General features: G+C 45.3%; 1 long non-coding RNA gene across 1 annotated transcript; it reads right to left on the reverse strand.

Annotated features, from left to right (window-relative positions):
- Window positions 1-566: 566 nt before the first annotated feature.
- Window positions 567-7,941, reverse strand: LOC140708674 (uncharacterized). The gene is made up of 2 exons (XR_012088856.1): window positions 7,306-7,941; window positions 567-3,541 (listed from the first exon to the last, which is right to left on the reverse strand). It is a non-coding gene; the product is annotated as an uncharacterized lncRNA (long non-coding RNA).
- Between the last annotated feature and the right edge of the window lie 732 nt (window positions 7,942-8,673).

Here is an 8,673-nt window from a genome sequence, read left to right on the forward strand (position 1 = left end):
CTGGGTGTGGTGGCTCATACCTGTAACCCCAGCACTTTGGGAGGCTGAGGCAGGTGGATCATGGGGTCAGGAGATCGAGACCATCCTGGCTAACACCGTGAAACCTGTCTCTACCAAAAATACAAAAAAATTAGCCGAGTGTGGTGGCGGGCGCCTGTCGTCCCAGTTACTCAGGAGGCTGAGGCAGGAGAATGGAGTGAACCCGGGAGGTGGAGCTTGCAGTGAGCTGAGATCGCGCCATTGTACTCCAGCCTGGGCGACAGAGCATGACTCGGTCTCAAAAAAAAAAAAAAAAGAAAAACAAAAAAAAAAGAATCGTCAATAAATGCTAAAAGGTTTGAGTGAAAGTTGAAGGATTACACAGTTATTTACACAGTCTCAAAGTGCTTCACACATAATAGTTATTATATTTTATTTTTTGAGGAGTTTTGCTGTTGTTGCCCAGGCTAGAGTGTAATGGCACGATCTCTGCTCACTGCAACCTCTGCCTCCTGGGTTCAAGCAATTTTCCCACCTTGGCCTCCTAAGTCACTGGGATTACAGGCACCAGCCACCACGCCGGGCTAATTTTTGTATTTTTTAGTACAGATGGGGTTTCACCATGGTGGCCAAGCTGGTCTCGAACTCCTGACCTCAGGTGATCTGCCCGCCTTGGCCTCCCAAAGTGCTGGGATTACAGGCATGAGCCACTGTGCCTGGCTACATAATACTTATTTTACAAAGAGAAAATATTAACTTTGCTGTGAAGACAGCTGGTGGACACCATCTCAACCAATGATCAAAATTAACATCCCCAGTAACAGGACAGACTGACATCATAGGTCTCCTGCTATGATGCACTAAGAATAGCACAGCATTACTTCCAGAATATTCCTGCCACAAATGCACAAACTGAATCTAGTCCTGAGAAAAGCAACAGATGTTTCCAAACTGAGGGACATTCTGCAGAACAACCGATTCCTCAAAAATGTCAAGGCTAGGCCGGGCTAGGTTAGCTAATAGTATTGTATGAAGGTGAATTTTCTGATTTTAATCGTCTTACTGTGGTTATGTTCCCACATAATTCCTTGTTTTTAGGAAATACACACAAAGTGTTTAGAGGCTGGGTGTGGTGGCTCATGCCTATAATTCCAGTGCTTTGGGAGGTCAAGGCAGGAGTTTAAGAGCTCAGGAGCTCGAGACCAGCCAGGGCAATATATTGAGACTTCTTCTATGCAAAAAAACACACAAAAAGCAAAACTTATCTGGGCGTGGTTGCACACACCTGTACTCCCAGCTTCCTGGAAGGCTGAGGTGGGAAAATTGTTGGAGCCCAGGAGGTTGAGGCTGTCGTGAGCCATGATCATACCATGGCACTCAAGCCTGGGCAACAGAGCAAGACCCTATCTCAAGGAAAAAAAAAACTGTTTGGAGGTAAAGGGGCAGTGTTTCTGCAACTTATTCTCAAATGTTTCAGAAAAAAATATAGATACAGTGAGAATGATAAAGCAAATGTGATAAAATGTTAACATTTGGGGAATGTGGGTGAAAGTTGTATGGGAACCTCCCTCTACTATTCTTGCAAGAACTTGCAATTATGCAAAAAAGTTACAAAATATTATAATATCTTCTGCCTCTGGACACTAAAGCTATTATGAGATGTTTTCTGTGGCCCTAAGGGAATCTGCTAAGCCCGGGAAAGCTGGTCAGAAGGGTTTTGAGTCAGTAGAATTCCCAACCCTTTATCTGTTCTCTCTGCAAGGCCCACCCTAGGCCTAATGACTTTTGCATGGGTCTAGGTAAATTAGATTTATATGCAGTATGACTTTATAAATTCCATATGTTAGAATGTACATCTGGCTACATATATTTAAAAAAAATAATAGTGGGGAGCCCGGGTGTAGCAGCTCATGCCTGTAATCCTAGCGCTTTGGGAGGCCAAGGTGGGTGGATCATGAGGTCAGGAGTTTGAGAGCAGCCTGGGCAACATGGTGAAACCCCATCTCTACTAAAATTACAAAAAAATTAGCCAGGTGTGGTGGCAGGTGCCTGTAATCCCAGCTACCCCAGAGGCTGAGGCAGGAGAATTGCTTGAACCTGGGAGGCATAGATTGCAGTGAGCTGAGACCGTGCCACTGCACGCCGGCCTGGGCAACAGAGTGAGACTCTGTCTTAAAAAAATAAACAAGAAGAAACAAAACAAAACAAACAAACAAAAAGGTTTAAATGCAATAGAAGTTTAGTTTCTCACTCAACAGAATTCAGATGGTCATTCCAGGGCTGGTATGGGGTCCCCTAATCATCAGAGACTCAAGACGCCTGTAATTTTTTTCTTGTTTTTAGAGACGGAGTCTTGCTGTGTAGAGTCTTGCCCTGTTGCTAAGGCTGGAGTGCAGTGGCGTGATCTTGGCTCACTGCAACCTCCACCTCCCAGGCTCAAGTGATCCTCCCACCTTTGCCTCTCCACTAGCTGGGATTACAGGTGTGTGCCAACCCACCTGGCTAATTTTTGTATTTTGTATTATTATTATTATTTTTAGTAGAGATGGAGTTTCACCATGTTGGCCAGGCTGGTATTGAACTCCTGGCCTCAAGTGACCTGCTTGCCTCAGCCTCCCAAAGTGCTGGGATTATAGGTGTGAGCCACCGTCCCCGACACCTCTAATTTTTTTTTTTTTTTTTTTGAGAAGGACTCTTGCTTTTGTTGCCCAGGCTAGAGTGCAATCGTGCGATCTCAGCTCACTGCAACCTCCGTCTCCCGGGTTTAAGCGATTCTCCTGCCTCAGCCTCCCAAGTAGCTGGGACTACAGGCGCGTGCCACCATGCTCATCTAAGTTTTTGTATTTTTAGTAGAGGCAGGGTTTCACCATGTTGGTCAGGCTGGTCTCAATCTCCTGATCTCAGGTGATCCACCCACCTTGGTCTCCCAAAGTGCTGGGATTACAGGTGTGAGCCACCGCACCCAGCCAGCACCTCTAGTTTTAACGCTCTAATGTGATTAGCACACGGCCTCATGATCCAAGCTGGTTGCTTGAGCTCCAGACTGCACATCCATATTCTACCCAACAGGAAATAGAAAGGAGCAAAAAAGAGTTCCCATAATCCTTTTTAGAGGACATTTTCTGGACAATGCACACAATAGTTTTGATTGCAACTCTTTGTTCCAGGACAATTTCTTTTTTTTTGTTTCTTTGTGTTTTGTTTTTTTGTTTTTGAGACAGAGTTTTACTTCTTGTTGCCCAGGCTGGAGTGCAATGATGCGATCTTGGCTCACTGCAACCTCCACCTCCCGGGTTCAACCGATTATCCTGCCTCAGCCTCCGGAGTAGCTGGGATTACAGGCATGCACCACCACGCTCGGCTAATTTTGTATTTTTAGTAGAGACGGGGTTTCTCCATGTTGGTCAGGCTGGTCTTGAACTCCTGACCTCACGTGATCTGCCTGCCTCGGCTTCCCAAAGTGCTGGGATTACCAGCGTGAGCCACCGTGCCCAGCCTGTTCCAGGACAATTTCTAACTGCAAGAGAGGCTGTGAATTGCAGTCTGGGCAGTCATGTTCCATCTGAAAATCAAGGAGAGAGAGAATGGATATTGGGGTGTGTAACAAATCTGTGTCCCAATGCAAGATAAAAGGAATCAGTAAGAAAAATCTTGCAATTATGACTGAAGTGACAGTACTGAGATCACCTGGTGGCATAAAGGATACTAGATTTGGAGGTGGGTGGTCTAGGACATGTGAGCAGAGACAGGAGACGTTTTCAAAGAGGAGAAGAAAATGGGAACAACCTTAAGGATGCCCTGGAAGGTAGGAACGAAAGACAGGTGAGAGTTCTGGGTCAGAGCCGTAATTCAGTGATTAAGACTTTAGAAGAGCTGGGTGAGGTGATTCACGCCTGTAATCCAGGTACTTTGGGAGGCTGAGGCGGGAGGATTGCTTGAGCCCAGGAGTTCAAAAACAGCCTGGGCAACATGGCAACCCTGTCTCTACAAAAAATACAAAAATCAACTGGGCGTGGTGGCATGTGCCTAGTCCCAGTTATTTGGGAGGCTGAGGCAGGAGGATCGCTTGAGACTGGAGGTGAAAGGTGCAGTGAGCTGAGATCACACCAATGCACTCCAGCCTGGGCATTTTTAATGAGACCCTGTCTCATTAAAAAACAAACAAACAAACAAACGAAAAACTGTAGCTGAATAGGGAGAAAGGGAAGAGAAGGAAAACAAGGATACATAAGAGACAAGGAAGAAAGTGGCCAGGTGCGGTGGCTCATGCTTCTAGTCCCAGTACTTTGGGAGGCCAAGGTGGGCGGATCAACTGAGGTCAGGAGTTTGAGACTAGCCTGGACAACATGGTGAAACCCCATCTATACTAAAATTACAAAAATTAGCTGGGCATGGTGGTGCATGCCTTTAGTCCCAGCTACTTGGGAGGCTGAGGTGGGAGAATTGCTGGAACCCGGGAGGCGGAGGTTGCAGTGAGCCAAGATCACGTTACTGCACTGCAGCCTGGCGACAGAGGGACACTCTGTCTCCAAAACACAAAAAGATTAGGAAACAAAAAGAAGTTAGAAGGAGCCAAAAAAAAAAAAAAAAAAAAAAGCCAGAAAGAAATAGAGGATCCAGTGAGGGACAGACTGGGAATAACAGGAGGCTCAGTTGCAGCCTGCTTGATGCTGGCTCTTTGGTCCCTGGAACTGTGGCCTCTCACTTTGTAAGAATTCCGGTGAGGATAGTTTTATTTGGTGTAAAGAACCATCATCCACTTCCAATCATCATTTGTAGTGTTGGAAACTCTCCCGACTTCACATAAAGCCTTTAGATAACTAAATGAGGTGAGCAAACACGGTACAAGGGCCAGAAAAAAAAAATTCGGCTGCATTTAAAAGAAATCCAACTGTGTGCAGATACGAATGTTAATAACGACTGATAAATCAACCCACAGCTTTGCTGCTGTCTTCTGAGACACCGAAGCTATTATGGGAAGGTTTACTGTGGCTCTGACGAGGTCTGGCGAATACTGTGAAAACTGGTCACGAGGCTTTTGAGTCAACAGATTTTTTTTTTTAAAGGAGTTCTTTAAAAAACTGCCTTACATGCCATAAACAGTTGGCTCCCTTCTTATGAGGCTAATCTTTACCTTTGGTCAAGACTATGGAAGGCCTATTGTTGTGGCTCTGATGAGGTTTGGTGAAAACAGTGACAGGTGCTTACCAGGCTTTGGAGTCAATAGATTTTTCTTTTTTTTTCTAACTTTTAAGTTCTGGGGTACAAGTGCAGGTTTGTTACTAGGTAAACTTGTGTCATGGGGTTTTGTTGTACATATTATTTTGTCACCCAAGTATTAAGCCTACTACTCATTAGTTATTTTTCCTGATCCTCTCCTTCCTCCCACCCTCCACCCTTCGAAAGTCCCCAGTGTGTGCTGTTCCCCTCTATGTGTCTGTGTGTTCTCATCATGTAGCTCCCACTTATAAGTGAGAACATGCGGTACTTGGTTTTCTGTTCCTATGTAAGTTTGCTAAGGATAATGGCCTCCAGTTCCATCCATGTCCCTGCAAAGGTCATGATCTTGTTCTTTTTTCACGGCTATAATATCTTTGCTTTTTTAGGCTCCTTAAACAAACTGTCTTGCATCCAATAAATACTTGACTCCCTTCTTGTGAAGAGAATCATAAAGGATATTTTTACCTTTTGGTCAAGCCTATGGGGCAAAGAGATGAGTTAGGGTAAAACATGCACCTGAAGGTTCTGAGGTTTGCTCAAAGCACTTCATTTATAGTTAAAAAAAAAGTTTACATTAAAGCATCCTTGAGTTGGAAGGGACCCTTTTCTTTGGGTATAAATATTTCTTTTACTTTACTTTTTTTTTTTTTTTGAGACAGAGCCTTGCTCTGTCACCCAGGCTGGAGTGCAGTGGTGCAGTCTTGGCTCACTGCAACCTCTGCTTCCTGGGTTCAAGCTACTCTCATGCCTCAGTCTCCCAAGTAGCTGGGATTACAGGTGCATACCACCACACCCAACTAATTTTTGTACTTTTCTTTTTTTGAGACAGAGTTTCACTCTTGTTGCCCAGGCAGGAGTGCAATGGTGCGATCTCAGCTCACTGCAACCTCCGCCTCCCGGGTTCAACCGATTTTCCTGCCTCAGCCTCCTGAGTAGCTGGGATTACAGGCATATGCCACCACGTCTGGCTAATTTTGTAGTTTTAGTAGAGATGGGGTTTCTCCATGTTGGTCAGGCTGGTCTTGAACTCCTGACCTCAGGTGATCCACCTACCTTGGCCTCCCAAAGTGCTGGGATTACAGGTGTGAGCCACCATGCCTGACCTCTTTTTTTTTTTTTTTTGAGACAGAGTCTTGCTCTGTCCCCCAGGATGGAGTACAGTGGCATGATCTCGGCTCACTGAAACCTCCATCTATTGTGTTCAAGCAAATCTCCTGCCTCAGCCTCCCGAGTAGCTGGGATTACAGGCATCTGTCACCATGCTCAGCTAATTTTGTATTTTTAGTAGAGGTTTAGTAGGTTTTCACCATGTTGGCCAGGCTGGTCTCCAACTCCTGACCTCAGGTGATCCACCTACCTTGGCCTCCCAAAGTGCTGGGATTACAGGCGTAAGCCACCGCGCCTGGCCGATTTTTGTATTTTTGGTAGAGATGGGGTTTCACCATGTTGGCCAGACTGGTCTCGAACGCCTAACCTCAGGTGATCCACCCGCCTCGGTCTCCCAGAGTGCTGAGATCACAGGCGTGAGCCACTGCACCCGGCTGGGTATAAATATTTCTACAGCAGGCTGGAGAGACTGGAGTTTGCTTTGTTTATAGAAATCTGTTCCACCCCACTCATGAGAATTTCACGATTGTAGACACTTGACTGTGCCAATAATTTCAAAATCTAAAACTGGTGGGGTTTTTGCAAGTTTTGCAAAATATTTTGCAAATCTGGATCTGAGTGCCTTTGAGTGGTTTAGGCTGAGACAGTAGGGGCTGCGGCCTAGAACCTGTAGTCACTCCCAGGACATGACTCCCCTGAGTTCTCAAATGGTTCTTTAGAGCACAGACAGGAGACCAAGATGTAAAGCAAAGCAGTGAAAACGCAATGAGAATGTTCTGGTGTCTCTGAGTGTAGACCCGAGCATTGTGATCAAACAAACTGCTTGGCCTATTAAAAACACACTGAAAGCAACATGTTTGTTTCACAACGTATGAGAGGGCAGGTTGCCAAGTACTTGGTTATAATGTGAAATCTGTAAAAATAAATCCTGCCCTTTGTCACTTTCTTCATACTGGATTAACCCTATAGCATCAGAAATGGCACAAGAGAATTACGTACTTAAGTCATTAGTACTTGGAATTCGCCTTCTTTGCAGTGACTTTTTGTAAAAATGACAAATCAGTTTTCAGTTCCAGTTTTCTCTTCTGTGTGTAACTGGCCCATAGGTAGAAAGTGTCAGAAACCTTAGTGAATTTTTCTACTGAAGAGGTACCTGCTGGAGACAAAAATTAAAGTTAAATTAACTAGAACAGAAAATGCCTAAGGGTTATTTTCTTCCTTTAAAGTGAAATTTGACTTACAATTAAAACACACTTTGTTTTGTAAGAAGAAAGATGTTAGGGGATACTTTTTTTTTTTTTTCCTAGCTGGTTCTCAGTCAAAATCTTCATCACTTGCTCTCCTTCCTTCCCTCCCTCCTTCTTTTTTCTTTTTCTTTTTCTTTTTTTTCTTTTTTTTTTTTTTTGAGACAGAGTCTCGCTCTGTCCCCCACGCTGGAGTGCAGTGGTGCGATCTCGGCTCACTGCAACCTCCGCCTCCCGGGTTCAAGCAATTCTCCCGTCTCAGCCTCCCAAATAGCTGGGATTACAGACATGTGCCATCATGCCCGGCTAATTTTTTTTTTTTTGTATTTTTAGTAGAGACAGGGTTTCATCATAGTGGCCAGGCTGGTCCCAAACTCCTGACCTTGTGATCCATCCGCCTTGGTCTCCCAAAGTGCTGGGATTATAGGCGTGAGCCACCACGCCTGGCCTTTCTTTCCTTCATCTCTCTTTCCCTCCCTTCTTCCCTCTATCCCTCCTTCCCTCTACACCTCCTTCCCTCTCTCTCTCTTATTTTTTTGAGAGTCTTGCTCTGTCACCCAGGCTGGAGGAGTGCAGTGGCGAGATCTTGGCTCACTGCAACCTTTGCCTCCTGGGTTCAAGCCATTCTCCTGCTTCAGCCTCCCGAGTAGATGTGACTATAGGCACCTGCCACCACGCCCAGCCAATTTGTGTATTTTTAATAGAGACGGGGTTTCACCATGTTAGCCAGGCTGGTCTTGAACTCCGGACCTCAGGTGATCCACCTGCCTCTGCCTCCCAAAGTGCTGGGATTACAGGCGTGAGTCACTACATCCGACCCTCTTTCTTTCTTTCGTTAGAAGAGTGAAATCCTTACTTATTGAGGTGAAGGAAATTTAGACCATGTAGTCCAGTGTTTCCCTCTGATGGATAAGAAGCACCAGATTCAGTAATTAGCCAAAGGTCTTGTGGTGGAACAACGTCTAAGTCACCTCTAAACATGGTGCTTTCTGCTTTCCCACGACATCTTAACACCTCTGAAGACCAGGCTCACCATGTGAGAATTCGTCACCGAACTCTGTGCTTCCCGCTGTCTTTGTTGAATGAAAAGCTCCACTCCAAACCTTCGCTGATGTAGAAATAG

Source organism: Chlorocebus sabaeus, chromosome 16 (assembly GCF_047675955.1).
Source record: "Chlorocebus sabaeus isolate Y175 chromosome 16, mChlSab1.0.hap1, whole genome shotgun sequence".
Taxonomy (NCBI): Eukaryota; Metazoa; Chordata; class Mammalia; order Primates; family Cercopithecidae; genus Chlorocebus; species Chlorocebus sabaeus.